At 39.1% G+C, this 23,574-nt stretch overlaps 1 long non-coding RNA gene and 1 pseudogene across 2 annotated transcripts; both read left to right on the forward strand.

Annotated features, from left to right (window-relative positions):
• The first annotated feature begins 770 nt into the window (after positions 1-770).
• Positions 771-2,186, forward strand: LOC145588820 (uncharacterized; annotated as a pseudogene).
• A 1,593-nt stretch (positions 2,187-3,779) lies between these two features.
• Positions 3,780-6,992, forward strand: LOC145587782 (uncharacterized). Of its 2 annotated transcripts, none has more exons than XR_014101431.1 (2): positions 3,780-4,497; positions 6,714-6,992. It is a non-coding gene; the product is annotated as an uncharacterized LOC145587782 (long non-coding RNA). The 2 variants fall into 2 exon arrangements; XR_014101432.1 differs by having other exon boundaries at positions 3,780-3,964.
• The last annotated feature ends 16,582 nt before the right edge of the window (positions 6,993-23,574 follow it).

Raw genomic sequence — 23,574 nt, forward strand, 5'->3', positions numbered from 1 at the left:
CTTATTAAGCGTGATTTCAAGTACAAATTCACTTTAAACCTGCAAGAGAGGGCATGATTAAGCAATAACAATAATATCAAACAACATAATAATATTGACACAACAAATCATCATCATGATAATCTCAATAAAGCATAATACTATTAGCAAGATCCTAGGCATGATATTAACAAGATTAATAACAAATCCTAGCATGTCACTAAACAATAAAGATCAAATCTTTAACCCTAACATGATACTAATATAAGAGAAGAAATAGGAAGCAACCTAAGCATGATACTAGAAAGCAATAAAAAAACATCCTATCATGATACTACGAATTAAAATAATCTCAATATGCTTTTTAAAGATATAGAGCAATGAAACTACTTACTTTGTTGCCTCGTATCTTTTTCTATCAAAATAATACACACGTTAATAACTTCAAGAAAAATATTAAATCAAACAATTAATTTAAATAGAGATTTGGTTTTTGGGGAGACACAATTTGGTGTTTACAGTTTGTAATTCCATAATCAATTTGTGAACTTGTGGCTTTAGATTGCACTTAGCTGTTCTTCGTGTAAATTATTTTTAACCAAAGACAAAGAGAATAATTGTGATGCGTCGTAAGCTAAAGGGGTGAGAAATGCAGCACAAGAAACTAAAGGTGATGCTTGCAGGATTTTGATGATATTACAAGCTTGCAGGAGCTTATATTATGAGCTTATGGAATTGGATGTGTTGTTGGCTATTGTTTCTTAGAGTCTAGGAAGCCATTTAAATGAACGATGTTGATCGAGGGTAGCTATGTTTTTTTTCCTTCTTGATCTATGTTCCGGGAAGCTCTGCACTGCTGTTATGCTGTTATTTCCTTAAGCATTAATTATCTGATAAACTGAGTGGTAGGAGGTTTTGCTGTCTATTGCTTAACAGAATTACAATAGCTTCATCTGTTTTCCTTGTTCTTTTCTATTTTAATTGCTGCTGAATATTACTGTATATTGTTTTCCTTATAAATTATAATTTGACTGGGATTGGTTACATTCGTTTTATTTTTTAAGACTAATTGCTTATATGTATACAGTATCAAAGAAAACATGGCAGATTTTGATCTGTTTCAACATATATGTTGTATCGAAGCGAAGTGATTAGAAGCCTTCACCATGTTGGCACTTGCTCATTGGTATCCAACAAAAATTTTCACAGTAGTGGATGAAGATGATAAATTGATTGCTCGTTGGAATCAAGATCATCCCTTGCCTTTTAGAGAACCTCAATTGGAGGAACCTGTTGCACAACATCGGAATTTGAATCTATTTTTTTATAATAATATACTTGCAGCAATACAACAAGCTACTTTGATTTTTGTAGCTATTGAGATGAGAACCAAGAAGGAGAGTATTTGGGGAGAAGGGAAGAATTGAACTTGATAAGGGGAAAAGAATGGTTAAACTCATCAGGGATAATGCTAACGAAGCCAAGTGCATTCTTGACAAATCTTCTATACTATTTGAGGTGAGGAACAATATCCTTAGTTTGCTCCAGCAGCCTCCAGGTCAATATCAACATCAACATCAAGTTTTTGCAAATCCTAAGTTTTTTAGTTAAGGTTTAGCATTTCAAACGTTGTTACAGCCCCAAAGAGTTGTATTTGGAAGGAGGTCCCACAATGCTGATCCTGGTTTCATGCATCAACTCTATCATTTTGTGCCTAATAGAGTGGAGATTGGAAACGTTAGAGCTTTGGATTTTGCTAAAATTTTTAGTAATGCACTATTGGGCTGTTTAGGTTCTCTAGCAAATATTGGGTCAACGTTTGCTGATGACTTAATGATAAATGTCAATGACATATTCCAAGTTGTTAGTGGAGATCACAGATTGAGAAATGGATTTTTGGATCCAAACGTTGCGGTAGGTGGGCTGGCTCTTCAAAGGGATATAGCTTATATGGCATACATGGCTGAGGAGTATAATCATAAGGAAATTGCTACTTTGTTCAAGATGTTCATCAAAGTTAATAAAAAGAGAAAAGAGCAATTTGTAAAAGGATGCTCGATACAATGATATCTCTTAAATGAGCCACTATTGTTATTCTTGGGTTCGCTTTCAAGGAAGGAACAGAAGATGTTTCAGATTCTCCAGCTATTCACATATGTGAGTATTTACTGAATAAAGAAAAGGCTAAACTTCGTATTCATAATTAGGGGCGGATTTATGTTCAATGTAATGGGTCAAATACCCCCACTTATTTTGTAAAAAAAATTCTTATTACAAATATTTAAAAGATAATATATAATTATTTAACATAGAATTATATAACACTAAGTACAAAATTGACTTTATGTAACACATTTCGGTAATATTTTTTAAATGCAAAATTATTATATTTATAAGTAACATTTTGGTAACATTTTTTAAGAATATAACACTCAATGTAACACTTTTACCATAAGTAACATTATAAAGTATCACTTTTAAAATCTAATATATATATATAAAGGGGAGTTTTTTCCCAAGTTTTTAGAGAGCCACGTAGGATTTTATTTTTTCAGCGTGCCATGTAGAATAATAAATTTTAGTGGTAGCCAATTAAATATGAGATTATTAATTTCTTTTAGAATTAAATAATTTAAATGACACGTAAGCAAAATTGACGAATGAGATTTTTCAGTTTAAATTAATTAAATATAAAATATTATCTTTTGATATTAGAAATTTTATCTAAATATATAACAAATTTTAGCACATAAATATATATATGTATAATTTTTTTTTTAAAAAATTCAAACAAACCGTGCATCGCATGAGATTTAGTTTATTTAATCTGTTTCTTTTATAATTCAAATTTTGTCATTCTACCACGTCTCTCTTTCTTCTTCTTCGGGGGTTTCGAAGCTGCTCTCTTTGTATGCTTTGAAATCTCTCCTTTTCTCTCTCTACTTTCTCTCTCATTATTTTTCTTCGGAAAACTCTCCAATGGCGGGAGATTTATATATATATATATATATATATATATATATATATATATATATATATATATATATATATATATATATAAAGGGGAGTTTTTTCCCGATGTTTTTAAAGAGCCACGTAGGATTTAATTTTCTTAGCACGCCATGTAAGATTATAAATTTTAGTTGTAGCCAATTAAATAAGAGATTATTAATTTCTTTTGAAATTAATTAATTCAAATGCCACGCAAGAAAAATTGGCGAATGATATTTTTAAGTTTAAATTAATTAAATATAAAATATTATCTTTTGATATTAGGAATTTTATCTAAATATATAACAAATTTTAACAAATAAATAAAAAAATATATTTTATAAAATTCAAACAAACAGTACATCTAGTAAGTAACATTTTAGGGTAACACTAGGAGATGTTACCTTATATTATCACTATAATCCCTCCCTAATAATGCAATTTAAGAAATTCTCTATTTACCGTGTTGAACGTTGAGACGAATTTGCCCCACAAAGTGGTTTATTACTGACGTTTCTACTCTTTGTTCTTTTCCCCCATTTCTTGTTCGCTAAAATCGTTCTTGATTCAGTTTGCCCCCTTTTACTTTACTACCGTTTTATAATGTTAGTCGCATTTTTATATATCGATGTAAATCTTTAATAGCAAATATCTTTAATCTCACTTCACCAAAAATTATAAAAATTAGATTATAATAATGTATTCATCGAGACGAATAAAACTAGATCTCATTTGACTATGTTTATTCTTATATATATAGAGAAATTTAGAACATTTAAAAGATTTAAGTGAGACTAACATTGTGAAACGGAGGGAAACGGAGGGAGTATCTTTTTTCTCACTCCTCTGATTGTGATTGAAGGTTGCGAGAGAAAGCTTTGGAGGAAGAGGAGCAGCGTTAGAGATACTCTAGCAAGATCTAGTGTCAAGGCGATGGTTCATAATTAATTTTTGATTTCCAAGCTTTTTCTGCTCCATTGTAGTGGCTCATGAGGTAAGATTTAATTTTTGATTTCACAATCTAGGTCTCGTTAATGTAATTTTCGTCAATTTTGGGTTCGGATAATTGATACTGATTAAACTACTCTCCTATCTAATGTTTGTCGTTAATTTAGTTGTTAGTTTAGTCGATTTAGGGTTTATCCTTAATTTAGGTTAACAAAAATCCTGGTAATTTTTGTTCCTCTTTTTTGTGGATTTTTGTTGATTTTTTTGGGGTTTATTTTTTATGGAATGTGTTGAATTTATGGGGCATATATAATCAGAGGGAAAGAAGAGAATTGTTTGTAGTTGGAATTTTGAACGATTAAATTAGTGAATTGACATGTTTAATCTCCCTTCTAAGATCCAATGTTGTGTGATTAACATTCTTATAATAGTAATTATGATTGTTTCTTGTTCCTGGAAAACCTTTAATCGAGTATTTAACTTTTTCGATTAAATTTTGCGTATGTTCAATTCCTGATTTGGAACGAGCATTGAGGAATCGCCAAATGCACATGGGGTTTTCGTCTTCAAGCTTTTCTGGTAAAATTTTTCTATAATAATCTTTCTTAATCTGAATAGAATATAATTTTCACAACCAAATCCTATAAATTCTTCTTAGAATTTGGATATTAATGCGCAAATTGTTGGAAATTCTTTAATTTGTTTTGATTTTGGAAATTACTTATTAAATTGTTCTAATTCTTCAAAATGTAATCTCCATTTCCCTCTACTTTTTCTGGGTTTCATTAACTATAGTTCATAATTTACTGAATTGGGTGCTTGATTGTTTAATTATTCTTAATCTGAAGATAGGCATGTCAAAGCTAGAGGAATGTCCCAAGAATGGTCTTCTCTTATGAATGAAGCTGCAAAAAGGCCTAAGTTTAGTATGATTAATAAACGATAGATTGCTTTGATTTTTTTGGGAATTCTAGCATGATTTTTGTGCTTTATTAATCTTTTGATTATTGTTGTAGGACTTTGAGTTGAATAGCCATCAGTGGCAAGGGATTCCATGATTTATTATTACATTATTTTTACCTCTAATCAATAGTTTATAATTAACTTCAATGTTTAATTATTGATATTTTTGATTTGATTTGCAATTGGTTGATGGTAGATAATAGAAGAAATTGGGTCAGATCGAGGTACTTTGATGATACCTATAACTGCATATATGAAATTCTAATATAAGTGATTGTTTTTGGGTTTTCTCTTGGATTTATAATTAACTTCGATGTTTAATTATTGATATTTTTGAATTGATTTCTGGTTTTCAGTGATCTATGAATTTTAAGATCTAAATTTTCCATAATGTTTATTTTATTTCCAGTAAGAATTTGAGCTTCTTAGAGTTGATGCATAGAGGATACAATGACAGATGCAGTTGCGGTGGTGAATTATTGTTATTCATTCACTACAACTTTTTCTAGTTTCATATATCTAACCAAAAAGAAGAATAAAAAGAGTATGACTTATTGATCATTTGATATTTTATTTATTTATTTCAATTTCATAAATTCTAGAAATGTCATGATTATTCCTATTCTTACATATAAGCCTCGATGGATTATTGAGGTTGGCCTTGGTTGGTGTCATCTAAGCTACAATCCAATGATAGCCATATTTTTACTAGAATTCCGAAAGAATAAGCGTCGTCTGTACTGTACTTAATGTACCTCCTGATAAACTATTTTATTTCAATTCAAACATTGTGTTTATCCGGCTCTTTATCATTGTTGTTACACTTTACTAGGAAGAATTTCCTTAGGTCTGATCATGTTATATGGTTGTTTGAAAGAGTGATGTCTCAAAAGCACTTGAAAGATTATCCTGAAAGATTTTAATCTTTGATCAGGACTTAGGAGTATTCCAGAGTTGCTCAATTACCAAATTTTTATTAGACATACACATATATAGAACACTAATAAATATATGGTGCACCACTCATTCCACAATTATTATGATGTCTTGAGTATAACATATGAACAAAAGGTTTTGATGTCTTTAGTATGAGTTCATGAGTTATAACCAAAAGTTTCCATTCAAAAAAAAAAAAAAAAAAACCAAAAGTTTTTGTCCTGTGGAAGTTTATTGTAAGGACAGACTCTGCTATTTAGAGCTACAATTTTCAAATAATCTGTACCGATGATAGCCATGTTCTTATGTTTGTTGGTTTTCTTCTATTATGAATTATCAGAATTTTATGATTTCATTTTTTGCTTTTCGAGTTCTTTTGATTCATCTATGAGTTGGTTTTACTTTTTTTTTTTTTTTTTTTTTGTTTTGTTTTGTATTTTTTGATCTTTTAATTCACTTACCAAGGAATACATGGCCTTTTTGTTACAGACCATAGTAGCCTAGGCAACATAAATTAACATAAACTACCTAATAATCTAACTTCAGACTACATATATTCTAATACAATAATAATAATAAGGAATTAACCTTTAACTTTATTTTTCAGTCTTACATGTTTTTTTAATCCTTCTATGCGAAATTTAAATTGTTGTTAGCTCTAGCTCGCTGGTTCCATTGGTTCTGTAACTTTACTATTGGCCTTTAAAGATGTTGATTTCATTAGTTTTTACTTCTACACATATTGAGTTATTTACTCTGATGGAATTGGACAGATTATCCTGATGATTCTTCATTTGCTTGAGTTTGCAGTAACAATATGATACTATGATTCTTGCCATATTGTGACTCAGATTGTGGTTCAATAAAAATCATGAATACTTTTAATGATTTTTCAGGGTGCTGATATATGATGCTTTCACACATATATAGGATCAAATCAATCAAGATGAAGGATTGGAGTAGCAAGTAACGATGCCACAAGAAATATGTAGGCATTCGTTTGCTGTCTCTTTAGAACTATGCTCACTGCTATTTTTTTATTTTTATTTTTAAGATTTTTGTGGTCTAGAGGCTGAAGTTGACCTTTTTTTTTTGGATAATTAGATTTTTATGAATTTTTGTAAGAAAATATGAAATTTTTTTAATTCAAATTATTGTCTTATCGTATTTGTTAATTTCACATTTATAGTTGTTTATGTTAATATTATTTTTATATTCTTGAAAAAAAAAGTCGAATATTGTAATCATAATAATAATAATAATAATAATAATAATAATAATAATAATAATAATATGTTACCTATTAATTAACAAGGTGTTACATTGATTTGCAAAAAGTGATACATAATGTCGAATATAGTGATACTATATATCAAAAGATGATTGAAAAATGTTACCTATTAATACATAGTGTCACCTTAGTTCACAAAAGTGATACATAATGTCTGATGATGTGTTACTATATGATTGAAAAATGTTACTAAAGATAAGTAAGTGTTACATAAGAAATAAAAAGTAACACTTGAAAATGATACTAATAATATAAAAAAGTGTTACCTAAGAGGGTTTATAGTATTACTTTTAAAATTATCATCATACGTTACCCAAAGTGTTACATAAAACCTTAGGTAATATGGGCGGATGTATCACCCATTAAAGTGTTACCTATTGTCTATAATAACACTTTTACCATTTTATATAACATTGTTTGGGTGTTACTTATGGTTAGTTTTGTACTAGTAATATGAGAAAAATGATATAAAATTATGATTAGTCTTTTAATACCTATAATTATATGTGTAGACACCTACAAATGTCTCCCCAAAATCAAACCCGATGATGAACAACTTTTCACCGCTATTATTGGTCGGGTTGAGTATTTAACCTTTGGAGTGCTTAATCCATGTTTCCATTCAATACATTTCATAAACCAACTCAATTCTTAGCCCATTTTGCTGAACCATAACTTATTTTTCACTTTTCATGTCCACATCACAAAGTCGAGAGAAACTGATTTTGTGGCCCCATAATTTTGATCCAATTATTATTTGGTTGGATAGGCCTTTCAATAAGCTTTCCAACGATATATCATAAGCCCAATTCCGATTTAAAACGAAAAAGATATGAGCAAAATACTAAACTCGGCCCAAAACTGACAGCCTTTCACTAAAACGACCATATCTTAAAATTTACAAATGATTTTGACCTGATTCTAATTGGATTGGAAATTATACTTGATAAGCTTTCCAATGATATATTATACGCCTTATTCCGAGTTACGGATCAAAAATTATCATAGTTTTAAAAACGCATAAAAAACTGGAATTACCGCGTAGCAGTTAAAATGCCGCGTCACGGTGCCTGTTGCCGTGACACGGTATTCTTCACCGTGTCACGGGGCTTTTTTCGTGTATTTTCCGAGTTTTCTCACGCGTTTATGAATTTGGACGCAAATTTGGAAAACCCGTACACCGTGACACGGCGCCACGTGCCGCGCCACGGTGGACATTGCCGCGTCGCGACATTCTTTGTCGTGTCACATACCGTGACACGGGAAATTTCCGTGTTTTATCCACGTACACAACTGCACGCGTTTTATCATTTTAGGGCAGATTCTACACCGCGCCACGGTGTAACATACCGTGTCACGGTAGACACTAACAGTGTTACAGTGCCCCAAATTAGGGTTTTTATCTTTTCTAGGGTTTCGTGTGATCCCTTACTCATTTCCTCTATAAATACCCCCTCCTTTCTGCAGTTCGGGGCACCAAATCATTCTCTCTTCCTCTCTTCTACACCAAAAAAATCATTCTCTTCTCTCTCTCTCTCTCTCATACTCTAAGCCTTAAATTTATATTCATCATTCTTTTCTTAAGCACTCCAAGGAGTCCATACTTAACCCAAGGTTCCGTCCTCAAACCAAAGTGTGAAAGGTATAATTAACTGAGGGTTTGGATCAAATCAACTCTACTTTTAATTTAATTTAATTTCAATTTGATTTATATTTTTATTAAAGTTACTAACAATTTATTCATGATGTAGCAATTTTAAGGAACGCGCGTAATTTGAGTAATTAATTATTTTAATTACTTACTTTATTTTTATATTGCCAGTATTATGATTAGGTTAATTTATATTTGATTTAACTAACAATTTATTGTTAAATTGCTTCCAATATCAATGTTTATTCTATTATATATTTATTGATCACCATATTGCATGTTAAAGGGAATATGTAATTGAAAATCACGCCTAATAAGATAATTTGGACGAGCGGCTTAGGTTCCTTTTTAATCTTGTTGTTTAATTAAGTGATCACAAATATTTTAGAATTATATGTTGCATTAATATTCAACCAATTTAGCATAATTATAGTTTGGAGCGAATTGAATCTTTGTTTGCATGCCTTTGAGATCGCAGGGAATACTTTTCACTATAAGAATCGAGTAGAGGCCAATACGGGCGAATGTGACTCCATGACTCACTTCGTACCATCATCCCCGATCATCCTTTCGTGGTTCCGAACCATATGGAGTTAGTAATCTCATGGATTATGAATGAGGTGTAACTTTCACGGGTCAATCGTTGTTGCCTATCGTTGTCCCTTTATTCGTGGTTGCCTTTTATGATCCGTGAACGGTTTACAAGTTCCATAAAAACTTGTTAACGGGTCCCTACTTTATTTGTCCCTAATCGTATACGTCAATTCCCACTTCCTATGAGTGCCAAGCATATTCACAACATGCTTAAGGTAGGCGCACTTCAAATGACGCCTACAATATGGGCCAATAATGTGTTATTTAATATGTACATAGTTCCATGTAATTTGTTAATTTGTAATTAATTATAATACAATGTATTTAATTTTGACTTAATTTGAACCCACTTATATAAAATGCTAGATTTGCCACTGTTTTGGGTGTTTTTGTCCCTCGGGAGAGTTACAGCTCGAAGACTGGTCGGGTGACGCTTGTACTCGCAAAATAACGGAGACTCCTGGTGGTTGGAGCTCTCCCTCCGACGATCAAGTTAGAACACGTTGGAGAATACGAAAAGGTGCGGAAAATAAAGAGAGATGTTCTCGGATTCCGAGATCAGGTGGTTTCTCTAATGTGAGAGAATGTAGGGTAGTGTCATAAATGATTGAATGTCTCCCAAAATGGGGGATATATCCCTATTTATAGGGTCGTTGGAAAATGTGCTCTCTCTTAGGTCACTCTGACCTAGATTTGGTAGGTTGCATCATTTTGTGGCTTTCTTGAGAATTGGGCCTTAAAGGCCGCAATTTCAACTGATATCTGAGGTTGACACGTGTCAGCTGGTGAGTGGCCCATGTGGGCCTGTCCAGGCTTGACACGTGTCCCTCTCTGATTTGACCACGTGTTTAGGGTATTTTTACCTTAAACATTTGCCCCTCACAGGGGTCACGTGGCAGGCCACGTGGCGCCTGTGACACACGTCTTTCTGGGAGTGGTGAACAGTAAAAAGACTATTCATCTTCTGGGGTATGACGGGGATGCCCCCTGTTTTACCCCTTTATAAATAGGGATTTACCCCCCCTTTTTCCCCTCACTTGTTTGACTTGCTTTTACTTCTTAGAGAGAGAAAAAGCGAGTATTTGAAGCTTCCGTTTGCGTTTTAGAAGAATACATCCGGTCACCGTCTGAGGCTGTTTTCAGATTTTCAGAGTTTAAGATAAAGGTAACCGCCTCTACCCTCTTCCATCTTTTTATACTTTTTCCGTTTGTGTACATAGACTTCCAAAATAGAAATGGACTCTCCATCGACACACACGACACTGCCTAGGTCCTTCAGCCGGCCTCTTGGTATGGATGAGTCTAGAACCGGTGTGCTCTTTCTGGACATTTGGACCTGCTTTTCTCATCCCCGAATCCCTCCGTTTCTGTATCTATGCAAGACACAATGGCTAGAGTCAAGCAGACGGCTACCAAGCCTAGGAGGCGGCGTGCTCGGGAAGTGCCCGCCGATGAAGTTACTCCGGATGAGGAGTACGAGGGATCGGAGGAGCAAGCAAGTTCTTCTCCGGGTAGCACCCCTTCCACCCCAAGTGACACAATCTTAAGGGAGTCAGGCGATGAGGATGCTGCCTCTTCCTAAGGCTCAGATGAAGAGGAGTCAGGCGGTGGAGAGGCCGCTGAACGATCCGGATCAGAAGCGTCGGGCTTTGATCAAAGAGATGTTGCGGCTGACTATCAGCAGTCGCCTAGGGGGCCAGCCTTGCCGGATCCTTTAGAAACGGGCATGCTTCCCAAGGACATTACTATCTTGAGAGGTAGCTTTTGAGCGTTCATAGATGCACATCCCATAGGGGAAGGCTGGCGGATAGAGGTCCCGCTTGTGGAGGCAACGATTGCTTGGAAAGATGACATCGAAAACGCAGATAATTGTTTCAGCTACTATGAGGCCGTGATTAGAGCCGGTCTCCGTTTCCCTTTCCACAGGGGGATTAAAAAGATTTTGAAGGGGTACGAGTTAGGCGTCTGGCAACTCACCCCAAATTCATGGATAAATATATTAAGCTACACCGCCGCCTGCAAGTTTCAAAATACCAAGCCAAGTATTACAGCCTTTGCTCATATGCACTATATGAGCAGGGCGCCAAGCGGGTATGGGGCATGGTACACATTGACCACCCATCCGCAATATCTGATGACCTTGGACAAACCGTCCAAGTGGACCGGCTGGAAGGAGAAGTTTTACTTGATCTCCTCGCCCAAGTTGGGACACAATCGGTTCTTACGCCTGTACAATTAAGACGCGGATTTACTTGGAAAGAAGTGCGCCCTTCCTCGCATTCCGTCTAGGGCTTACGAGCAAATAATGGTGCCCGGTTTTTTTGAAACTATGGCTGAGCCCCTTGAGGATGGGACCCATATAATTGTTCCTAAGAACTAGATACCCCATCTGGATTTTTTAAAGGATGACGCCTTCCTTTCCGCCTGCGGTCTTAGCACCATGTTCACTATACATCCGGCAATTCTACCGTCTCTATTGACGCACTAACCGTTTTATTGGTTTATTTAACCAACTGATTTCTTGCTTTTTTGCAGAAGAAGAGCTGAACATGGTGGACCCAAATAAGATGCCTGCTAAGCCTGCTGCCCTGCTGAGAAAGGAGCAACTGCTGGAGAAGAAGGCCGCCTTGGAGGCCAAGGAATCTAAGAAGAGCGGGGTAAAGCCGCCTGCTATGCTTACTAACTTTTTATTTTAACTTAATTATTCGCTGGATGTAACCCTTTTTCTTCATTTGCAGAGTGGGAATAGATCCATTTCACGCTCCATTACCAAGTTGTTCAAACGGCCGGGGGATGAGTTGACAAAGAACCCGGCTAAGACAATGAAGAAGAATTCTTCACAATCAAACCCTTCAGCCAACCCAGATCACCCTACAACCGGGGGTAAAAGCCCGGCTGTGCTGAAGGCTCTAAGCGAGAGCTCGGAGCGCGCTTCTGGGAAACTGCCAGATGCCTCTACGACATCAAAGGGTGGCGAGCCACCCAATGATGCAGTCGGTGCTGCAACAGCTGAAGGGGGAGAGTCTTCTTAGCCTAAGACCCAAGGTAAGACTCGTATTGAACTCCCTTGGCCGCTTGACTACATGCGAGTCAAGACTCGAGTCAGCCCCTCTGGAGGTTCGATCAACAGCTGGCAGAAAATGGATATCGCCTTTGCTGCTTTCTCACCAAGTACTTCTTTTGGTGCTGATGCTACCTCAGAGCCGCTTGATGTCCAGGCGTTTTCCAAGAGGATGGTTAGGTTTCTGACTCGATCAGAGAAAATCTCAGTGCCTGATCTGCAGGTAGTGGACTTTGACCAGATCCAGGGCTTGCTGGCTTAGGTAACTCATAGTTCAATTCAAACTTCATTCTTTTCTTTTTACATTCAAGTGCTTAACTTGCTGTCTGCATCCCTTTAGGCAATGCTAAGGGTAGATGGGCTAAGGGCCCCTTTTAGGCGGAAACAAGACGAGGTAAACGATGCTAATCAAAGGGCCACTGAAGCTCTCAACTCTGCTGAATATAGTAAAATAATGTGTGATATAGAAATTAAATTAGTGGAGTTGAAACAGGAGGAGTTGGTAAAGAGTCTGACGCCTGTAGCTGACGCCGCCAACGCCAAGGCCTCCAACCTTGAGTTGGAGTTAAAGAACGCCAAATCTGACCTTGCGGCGTTAGGGGAGGCGGACAAGGAGAATGCTTAGCTGAGGGAGGATGCCAGCCGGCTTAGGCTGGAGATTGTTCAAATGAGGAACAATCATCAAGAAGAGCTCTCCAAGGAGCAAAGCCTGCTGGTGGCAGAGAACGAGCGGGTCACTGAAGCCCGCCTGAAGCTTGCCTGGAAACTTCACCACCCGGCTGTGGACTTCGAGTATTTCAAATTGAGGTACGATTACGCCACAGCGGTGTATGATGCCAAAGTCATGAAGGAGCAGGCCCCACCTCCCTTTAAAAAGTGGGCCTTGGATCAAGGCTTTGAGTTTTCGGATGGAGAAGAAGAGGAGGGGGAGGACCAAGCTGATCAGGTCCCAACTGGAGTCCTCCCTGAGCAGAATGAAACCGACCTCACTGCTGGCCAAGACCAGCCGGAGCAGGTTCAGCAGCCGTAATTCAGCCATCCCTGTATTATTCTGCAGCAGTATGCCATTTTTTATTTTCTCTGGCCTGTGAGCTGTGTATTTCTGTATTTACCGACTGAGGAGTCGGGTTAACAATCTTTATCTTTGTCTTTTTCCGGATGTATATCAGATTCGGCTGACAATATTACCTGGCTTTTTGGCCGGTTTTGAATTAATGAAGTTTGTCGACTGAGTCGGTTTGTTCAATTTGCTTCAATTTTCGCACTTAAATTTTTGCATACATACTTGAATTTCTGCAATTTTTGCCTAACTCTTTTAATAGCATACGACATTCAATAAGCCAGCTGCACTTGCCCCTAGCGGCTGTGTGGTTGGTTTCAGTACCTCTCTAATTGATTGACTTGGGAACTTTTGATACTTTAAAGAGTATGAAATGTTCCTAAGTCAATCAATCACAGTATTGATTGCCCCAAACCAAGTACACAGCCGTCCAAACATTCAAGCAGGTGGTTGTCAGCCCAGGCGGAGAAGTAGTTATACTACACTTCTTCTCCTCCGCCTGACACTTCATGAGGTACGAGGTAAATGGCCGCCTGATAAATGGCCCCTTGATGGCTCAAGAACCGTCTAGGGTACCTGTAATCCATTGAACTTTGTCCGTATGCCACATTAGGTGAACTTGTACAATCTTTGGAAAATAATCTAAGTTAGAACTTCGGTCGATCACCAGCTGGTGTCCTTAAACATCCGACTTTCATAGACTTGGTCGTTCTTTAGATTATTTGTGTCAGACGGCTATGAGTTGACCAATTAGGTCGTTCAATTTTTTCCGTCTACTTGAGTTGATAGAGCACTTGGTTACCCAGATGGGAGATACTCTCTGCGACGAATTTATAAAATAAGTATTATCCGGCCATTGGCCTCATTTTTTGAACATTGATTTAGCCGTTAAGTTTTTAACTTAGTTTAATTTTATCATTGTCAGTTGACCGCCTGTGTATTGCACAGACGGTACTCTAACACTACGCATGTATATATAAGAATTAAATAACAGGTTTGAAAACAAAAAGCAACCTTCTCATTGATAAGCTTTTTATTTACAAAAGTTTACAAATCTCAGAAGTATTACTTTTTCAAGTTATCTACATTCCAAGTTCTAGGCAGCCGCCTGCCGTCTGGAGTTTCCAGGCGGTAGGTGCCGTCTCTTACTTCTTCATAGATCCGGTAGGGGCCTTCCTAATTAGGAGTTAGCTTTCCATGCTCATTGGTTCTACCGGTTGCCTCCATTTTTCGTAACACAAAGTCCCAACTTTCAAGGGTCGTTTGTGTACTCGTTTGTTATAGGCACGGGTCATTCTCAGACGGTAAATCTCATGACGCAAGGCGGCATTGCCCCTGCGTACCGGGAGAGAGTCCAATGCTAGCCGCATGGCCTTCTAGTTTGCCTCTTCATCGTATAGCATGACTCGTAGAGTCGGCTCATAACGCTCAATGGGCAAGACGACTTCAGCACCGTATACCATGAGAAATGGGGTTTCACCAGTCGCCCTTATTTCAGTTGTTAGGATGGCCCATAGGACATGAATTAGCTCCTCAGCCCATAAACCACTGGATCTTTCAATTTTCTTCTTGATGTCGTCTGAGATGAGCTTATTGAAGGCTTCAACTTAGCCGTTTGCTTGGGGTCGGCCGACTGATGCAAAACAATGTGAGATCCCTTGATCTCCCAACCAAGTCTTGAGTTGAGGCGTCTCAAACTGAGGGCCATTATCGAACACCATAGACATAGGTACCCCGTACCGGGTGATGATGTTCTTCCAAATGAAAGAGATGACTTCCTTTGTCTTGATGCCCTTGACCTCCTTTGCCTCAACCCACTTGGTGAAATAATCCACAGCCACCAGAATATAGCGCTTTCTGCCTGAGGCAGGTGTATAAGGACCTAAAATGTTCATGCCCCACTGAGCAAAAGGGACTGGGCTGATTGCTGTCAGGTCGGTTGCCAGCTGATGGATGAGCTTGCAAAATCTTTGGCACTTGTCACACTTTTTGACCATTTCCATGGCGTCTGACTCAAGAGTAGGCTAGAAATAACCTTGCCGCTTGGTCTTGACATCCAAGGATCTGCCGCCTATGAGAGAGGCGCAGTATCCCGAGTACAACTCTTCGAGTAATTCTTTCCCCTTTTTTGGGGTAACACACTTCAACAAAGGTTTTAGGAAACCTGCCTTGAAGAGCTCGCCGTTTCTCATCTCGAAGTTCGCAGCACGTTTCTTTAGTACGGTTGCTTCCTGGGGTGAATCAGGGAGTGTACTGTCTGTCAAATATGCCCGGATGCCATCCATCCAGGTGGAGCTTCGGTCAAGTACTCCAATGGGCTCTTCATCAGATATACTCCGTTTTTCCATAACTTCCTAGAGACAGACCGAGGCGTATCACAGGAGGCGGAGGATGCCAATTTCGATAGAGCATCCGCCTGATTATTTTCAGACCTAGGCACTTGACTTAGATGGAATTTTTCAAGTGTCCCAGCCTCAGCTTTGACCGCCTGAAGGTATTTGATCATAGTCGGATGGGTGGCTTCATAGTCACCATGGTATTGGCTAACGACCAACTGAGAGTCAGAGCAGGCGTCAATTTTTGTCGCCCCTGCCGCCTTGCACATGAGGATGCCGGCTAGCAGGGCTTCACATTCTGCCTCATTGTTTGAGGCTTGGAACTTGAACCGTAGTGCGTACTCATATTTGTCCCCCTCAGGAGACTGACAGATTACGCCTGCAGCACAACCGTTCATAGTAGAGCTCCCGTCTACATACACCTTCCAAACCTGATCAAGGTTGTCCGGAGCAACCGGCCTTGTCATTTCGACAATGAAGTCGGCAAATGCCTGGCCCTTCACTGCCTTTCTTGGTTCGTAGGTGATTTCAAGACTTTGCATTTCAATAGCCCACTTGAGCATTCTGCCGGATGACTTCAGGGTTGTCATTGGCCGCTTGAGAGGTTGGTTTGTGTAGATTACAACCAGATGTGCTAAGAATTAAGGTTTCAGCTTCTTGACAGCCATGTAAAGAGCGAGGCCAAAATTTTCAACCATGGGGTACCGCAGTTCAGCATTCCTGAGCACATGGCTAATGAAATAGACTGGGAGCTGAATGCTATCTCTCTCAGCAAGGAGAACGGCACTGAGGGCATGATTTGAGACGGCTAAGTACATGTAAAGAGTCTCCTTGGGCAGAGGGCTAACAAGCCTTGGCAAGGAGTGTAAATGCTCTTTCAATTTTTAAAAGGCTGCCTCAGCATCGTCTCCCCATTCAAATTTAGACTTCTTCCTGATAGCTTGGAAGAAGTAATGGCATTTGTCACCTGGCCGGATGAGGAATCTCCTTAACGCAGCCAGGCAACCGGTGAGCTTCTGAACTTCCTTGACAGTGCAGGGTGACTTCATGTCAATTACCGCCTGTATCTTCTCGGGGTTAGCCTCTATCCCCCTTTGGTCAATCAGGAATCCGAGAAACTTCCCAGACTCAACGCCAAAAACACATTTTTTGGGATTTAACATGACCTTATGCCGCCTGAGTGTGGTGAAGGTTTCTCGGAGATCAGCAAGGTGATCTGTCTGTAGCTTGGTTTTACTATCATGTCATCAATGTACGCCTCTACATTCCTCCCAATTTGATTAATGATGACTGTATTAATCATTCCTTGGAAAGTAGCTGGCGCATTCTTCTAGCCAAACGACATCACCATATGACAGAATAACCCCTGATCAGTGACGAAGGCCGTCTTCTCTTGATCTTTTATCCATAGGGGTATCTGGTTGAAGCCTGAGTAGGCGTCCATAAAACTCATCAAGGCATACCCGGCTGTAGAGTCGACCAGGCTGTCGATCTTTGGAAGTGGGTAACTGTTCTTTGGACATGCCTTGTTCAAGTCAGTGTAATCTACACACATGCGCCAGGTACCATTCGGCTTCTTTACAAGCACCACATTTGCAACCCAATCAGGGAATTTACATAGCCGAATGAACCCAGCGTCTAACAGCTTTTTAACCTCGGCAGCTGCCACCTGAGTTCTTTCCTCGTCATGATTTCTTATCTTTTGCCGGATGGGCTTCTTTTTAGGATCCACGGCGAGTTTGTGAATAGCAAGATCCGGGCTGATGCTTGGCATCTCTTCCACTTCAAAGGCAAAGAAGTCTTTGAATTCTTTCAGCAGGACGTGCAATTCTGCACCCAACCTTTCAAAAGCAGCCATCCCCACCTTAACAGTTCTCTCTGGACGGCTGCCGTCCAGAGGAATATCAATGTGATCACCAGCCGGCTGGGGATGGAGCTCATCCGACAATTCCCCGGTCAGTGATTGCTATTTCTTCTCCTTCTTCACCTCCACCAGCTAATCAGCTTTTCTTTTCTTCCCGGCTACTGGTGGGGCTGAGTTAGAGTCCTTGACATTGTCAAGGTCTATTGGCTCCTTCGGTTGACCGGCTGCAGCAACCGTTGGTTTGACGTTTGAGAGGTAACACTCCCTTGCCGTCTTCTAATCCCCGTTGAGGGAGCCAACAGAGCCATCATCCTTTTCATACTTGAGCAGCATGAGAGCTGGGATGATGACGATCTTGCACTTGTTCAGAGTGGGTCGGCCCAGAATGATCTTATAGGCGGTCAGCTCTTTAACCACCAAAAATCGGACGATCATATGTTGCCCTTTTCCCTTCTTCCTCAGCCGGATGGGTAGATCAATTTGTCCGATTGGGTGCACGACCCCTCCCCCAAAGCCAACAAGTGGATGGGAGACGTCGCACAGGTTGTCCAGATTATATCTCAACTTAGACAGACACTTGTAGCTGATGAGTTCATAGGAGCTACCAGTGTCAATAATGATCCGCCCAACTAGCTGGTTAGCAACCTTACATTCAATGACGATCGGGTCGTCATGAGGTCGGTGGACTTTGCCTCGATCCTTCTCAGTTATGAGGACGTCTGGGAACGTACCACTGGTGGATGCCTGTCCATCATTAACTGAGTGGATCATCTTCTTAAGATGATCCTTGGTGCCTGGGATGTTTGGGCCACCACTGGCGAATCCGCCTGCTATGGTGTAGACCGGATCCTTGTCGGTGTCCGAACTACTATTAGGCTGGACAGTCTTAGACGAATGCCCCGAATTCATCTTGTCAGTCGCTTTGGACTTCAAGACATAGGACTTCAGCACCCCCTTGTCAGCCAGACAGTTCAACGTCCGCGTGAGACTATAGCAGTCGTTGGTGTCATGGCCGACGTCCTCATGGAAGTGACAATATTTATTCTTGTTCCATGAATGAACGAAACTCTTCATTGGATTTGGCTTCGTAATGGTCAGCCGGTCCTTTATCTCCATGAGGATGGAGTGGCAGTCTTTATTAAACTCGTACCTCAAAACGTACAATTTGAATTCTTTTTTTTTTTTGGACGGTTGATCAAACTCATCAACCGCCCAAACTTCTTTTCTCTTTTTGCTCTGATTAGCTTTCTGAGCCGGCTGAGCAGACCGACTCTCTTTTTGCTTGTCAGACTTCTTGGAGTCTGACTGATGGCTGGACGGGCAGAGGTCGGTAGCTTGAATAAAGCTCTTCGCTTCTATCAACGCCTCTTGGAGAGTGAAAACCCTCTTTCGGACGAGGTCAAATTTATAGGTTGACCAATCCTTCAGACCCTTAAAGAAGTCTGTGTAGGCTACCTCATCAGATCAGACAGCCCTTGAATTTGGATTCTCACCAGATTGAACCGTCTGACATAGGAGCGAAGTCCTTCTCTCTCTTCCTGCCTGGTGGTGCTCAAGTCGAGACTTGTTTTCTTGGCAAGGATGTTCATCGAGAAGTTAGAGGCAAATAGGAAGGCAAGCCTCCTTAAGCTATCAATGCACCCGGCTGGCAGGTTGCCGAATCATTGCTGGGTTATGCCCTTCAAGGTAGCCGGGAAACGTCGGCACCACATAGCATCCTCCAACCCTTTCATGTGCATAAGGTTGGAGTAGGCCGTGAGGTGGTCCTCAAGGTTGGAGGTACCATCATAAGCACCAACCAACACATTCTTAACCTTGGTCGGCTGTGCCGCCTCTGTTATCTTCTTGGTGAAAACAGAAGTTTGTTCACCAAGTTTGAGCAGACGGAGCTGCCAGTCCAAAGGTTGGACGTTATATGCCGCCTGTCCTCCAAAAGGGCAGGCTGCATGAAGTGAGGGGTGTATGACTCGTATGCCATCTGAGGCACATACGGGGCATTCTCAATCATCTGAGGGCTAGAATGGACGGAGTTGCCGCCTGTATGGCTCTCATGCAAGGACTGAGTATTCCTTGCGGATGTATTCTTGAAGTTGTCTAGAAAACTCGACGTAGAAGCTGACTCAGACAGCTACTGATTCCGATTTTGCTCGATGATATGTCGAGCATCGGTGAAGGTCTTCTTGCTGCCATCCGGCTGAACTGCATGGATGACCTTCCTTGTTCCCGTCTGTGGAAGAAGGATCTTAGTCTAGTCAAGGGCAGGCGTAGTCTTCTCCTTCGGATGTGGAGTAGGCTGCCTGTCTCTGACTGATTTCCTCCTCGCAACTTGAGGAGATTTTTTGGCCGACTGACCCTTGTTAGAGCCAACCGTCCTCTTTTCGATCAGGTTCTTGATCTCACCCTTGAAACTTGTCATGAATTTCATGAGTTCGTCTCGGGTTACTGGAGCCCGACCTCCTGTCGCTTGGGTATTACCAGGCGGTGGTCCAGCAGACTTGCTGGTACCAGCTTCATTGTTTACTCGCTCCAGCTTATCCCTGGAACGGATGTGTTTAGAAATGAGTGACCCGTCAGAGGCCACATATGTTTCGACGTCCACATCGTGGTCGTCTTCATGGCCTGCAAGTACGTAAAGAAAAATAATATTCATGGTCTGTAGGACGGCTGGGGTCTAGCGGCGGTACAGACTCTTGAACCATCTTTGAGGTATTCTCCCCACAGATGGCGCCAAATGTTTTGGGTGTTTTTGTCTCTTGGGAGAGTTACAGCTCGAATACTGGTCGGGTGATGCCTGTACCTTCAAAATAACGGAGACTCCAGGTGGTTGGTGCTTTACCTCCGATGAACAAGTTAGAATGTGTTGGAGAATACGAAAAGGTGCGGAAAGTAAAGAGAGATCTTCTCAGATTCCGAGATCAGGTGGTTTCTCTGATGTGAGAGAATGTAGGGTAGTATCATAAATGATTGAATGTCTCCCAAAATGGGGGATATCTCCCTATTTATAGGGTCGTTGGAAAATGTGCCCTCTCTTAGGTCACTCTAACCTAGATTTGGTGGGCTGGGCTGTTTTGCGACTTTCTCGGGAATTGGGCTTGAAGGCCGCAATTCCAGCTGATATCCGAGGTTGACACGTGTCAGCTGGTGAGTGGCTCATGTGGGCCTGTCCAGGATTAACACGTGTCCCTATCTGATTTGACCATGTGTCTAGGGTATTTTTACCCTAAACAACCACCATTCATGACCCGATTGTGCCTAATGAAATTATAAAGAGGAGTATAAAGGCAAAAAATGTATTGTGGAACCAAAAATCTACACTTTTTGAAGGTGCATAAGCTATCTATTTTATGACAAGAGCACCAGAGTTTCTCCCCCCAAATGTCGTTTTACTACATATCCGTTCATTAATGAGAAATCCTCCATATGTCTTTGATTTCTGATGAGTGTCATTTATGGCACTCATTTAGCCTCTTTTAGGATGATTTTTCATTGCTTTTGTATCTCTTTTTCTTTAGTTTTTCTTGTAATTTCTCTATTTTGCATTTCCTTAGTTATTTCCTTATTTTCTTGCTTTTCTTAGTTTATTTTACCTTTTCTCCTTTACTTGTTTTCTTTTCTTTGATTTTAGGATAATGATGATGTTCGAGAAGCTCATTGGCGTTCTCTTGGGGCATACAAATTTTAGGATGCATCCCGATTCTTCCTCTTGAAGCTCAAAAGTGAAGGAGTTCATAAGCTAAGTCTTCAAGGCCACGCTTTCATGCCGCGTGGACATCAAAGTCGGTGTTGAACCCACCGTGAAGGCCTCTAGTGACTACATCCCCAACATGTATCATTTGGAGCGCACGGAAGCATCATCGAGCGTACGAAAGCAATCTCCCCTGCTCCCAGGCGCGGCCACGCACTAGGGAGGAGCGGCCGTGCAGCTTCCTCCCCCTATTTCGTACCCATTTTGTTGCGGCCGCGCTATGGGGTGAGAGGCTGTGCCATTTGAGGTTCTTTTTGGATGTCTAACTAACTTCTCCTTAGTTAGTTTTACTATATATAGAATTTCTTCATTTTCTTGAGATAGAATCATTAGAAAAGAACATTAGAATTGAATTAGGATGAGATTTTGATTAGGATTTTAGAGAGAGAAGCTCAAGATTTTTGAGATTTTGTTCTTAGATTTTAGAGAGAGAAACTTGGTGTTGATGATTGCTACATTTTGATCTTCATTCCTCTTTGTAATTGATCAAAGTTTTGTAAGAATTCTTTCCTTTTCAATGCAATTTTATGTTTGATTTTGATATATTGTTGAATTTCTATTGTTTGCTTTGTTTTGATTGTTGATATTTGAATTACAATGTGGATGGTGAAATTGATGATTACTTTTGTTATGCTTTTTAAATTTACCATGAGTAGTGAGTAGTTTCTTTGCTAGAGATGTGGTGAAACATGTATTAGTGATAATCTATAGCTAATTTGGGGTTTTTGGTTGATTTGATGATGTGGTTAAATTGATTGATGAAATTTGTGCATGTGTTTGATTTGAAGAGGAGTAGCTAACCTTGATTATCATGTTAGATTGCATAATAGTTTTCAATGACACGAAAAATTGATTTGGAAGCTATTATTATCGATTGATCTTGATTTGCGATTTTCCTTTGAAGTCATTTGTAGAGACATCTAGCTTGACCCTAGGAAATAGCTCTTTGAGTGATTTTGATTGCAAATATCGTTTTCCCTCGCATTGCTTGATTGATCAAATTCCCGACAAATTAGCAAGTTTATCATTAGTGCATGTGGATCCTATATTCCCTAGTTCTTTGATAATTGAATTCTATTTATTAGTTTTGATTGAGTTGATTCGATAGTATAGCTTAGACCAACCCATTGTTTTAAGACTTCGGAAGAGCTTAGCTTGAGACCTTAGCAAATACCGCTTTCTCTAGGTTTCACCCGCGTCAATTCCACTGGAAATTTGGGTTTCAATGTTGATGCAATTAGAAATGCTGGCTTCCAAGTGTATATCAGTGGGTTCCCATAATTATGATGTAGGTTATTTTTTAAAATTATCAACTACATTAGAAATTTAAAAAGCTCGAACACTAATTGTAATTCTTATCTCCTTTGACTTTTACTTATTTTTCACAATTTTTATTAGACGCTTTGATTCAGTTGTATGTAGTAAGTTAATGTCAATTTTGAAACTCCTCGCTTTTCAGGATTAGTCTTCAATTAATTACTAACGTTAATTCTGGTTATGTAGTAATTTATTTCCAAGATGTAACCTTAACTAATTTATAATGCTAATACATTTAGATACCTCCTATTATTTTGTCTCCATCAATTAAATCTGTAAATCATTTGTAAATTATTTTGTCTCTATAATATATATATCAGACCAACTTTTCCCATTAATTGTAGACCGAGTTGTAAAAACCACAACACATTAACAGAATGTTGACTTGGAAAGTTGGAATAATTTAGATATTAGCATTTTCACACAGTTCAAGTCCATATATTAGTATATTACATTATTACTCCCTCCGTCTCAAATTTAAGTGCATATTTTCCTTATATTATTAGGTGAAATGAGTACTTAATTTTGAGTTAGAGGGAGTAGATCAATTAAAAAAATGAGGTGCATACACTAGTGCTAATGTCATTTTTCTGCTTATTAGATTGGTTGAACTTTGATATGTTTGAGCTAGCAAAAGATTTTACATGCACCCAGTGTACAATAAATATATTGTACATCAGGACATATAAGAAAACTCACACGTGCCAGCACACAACCAATTTCTATCCCGATCTTCGAAGCAAAAATCGTAAGACCCAAAGAAAACAAAAACCCCAATTTTAAATTTTTGTATTCAAGATTGTATTTCGAATTATAATCAATTCTAGAAGAAATTGTG

This window comes from Chenopodium album, chromosome 17, assembly GCF_948465745.1.
Source record: "Chenopodium album chromosome 17, dcCheAlbu1.1, whole genome shotgun sequence".
NCBI lineage: Eukaryota > Viridiplantae > Streptophyta > Magnoliopsida > Caryophyllales > Amaranthaceae > Chenopodium > Chenopodium album.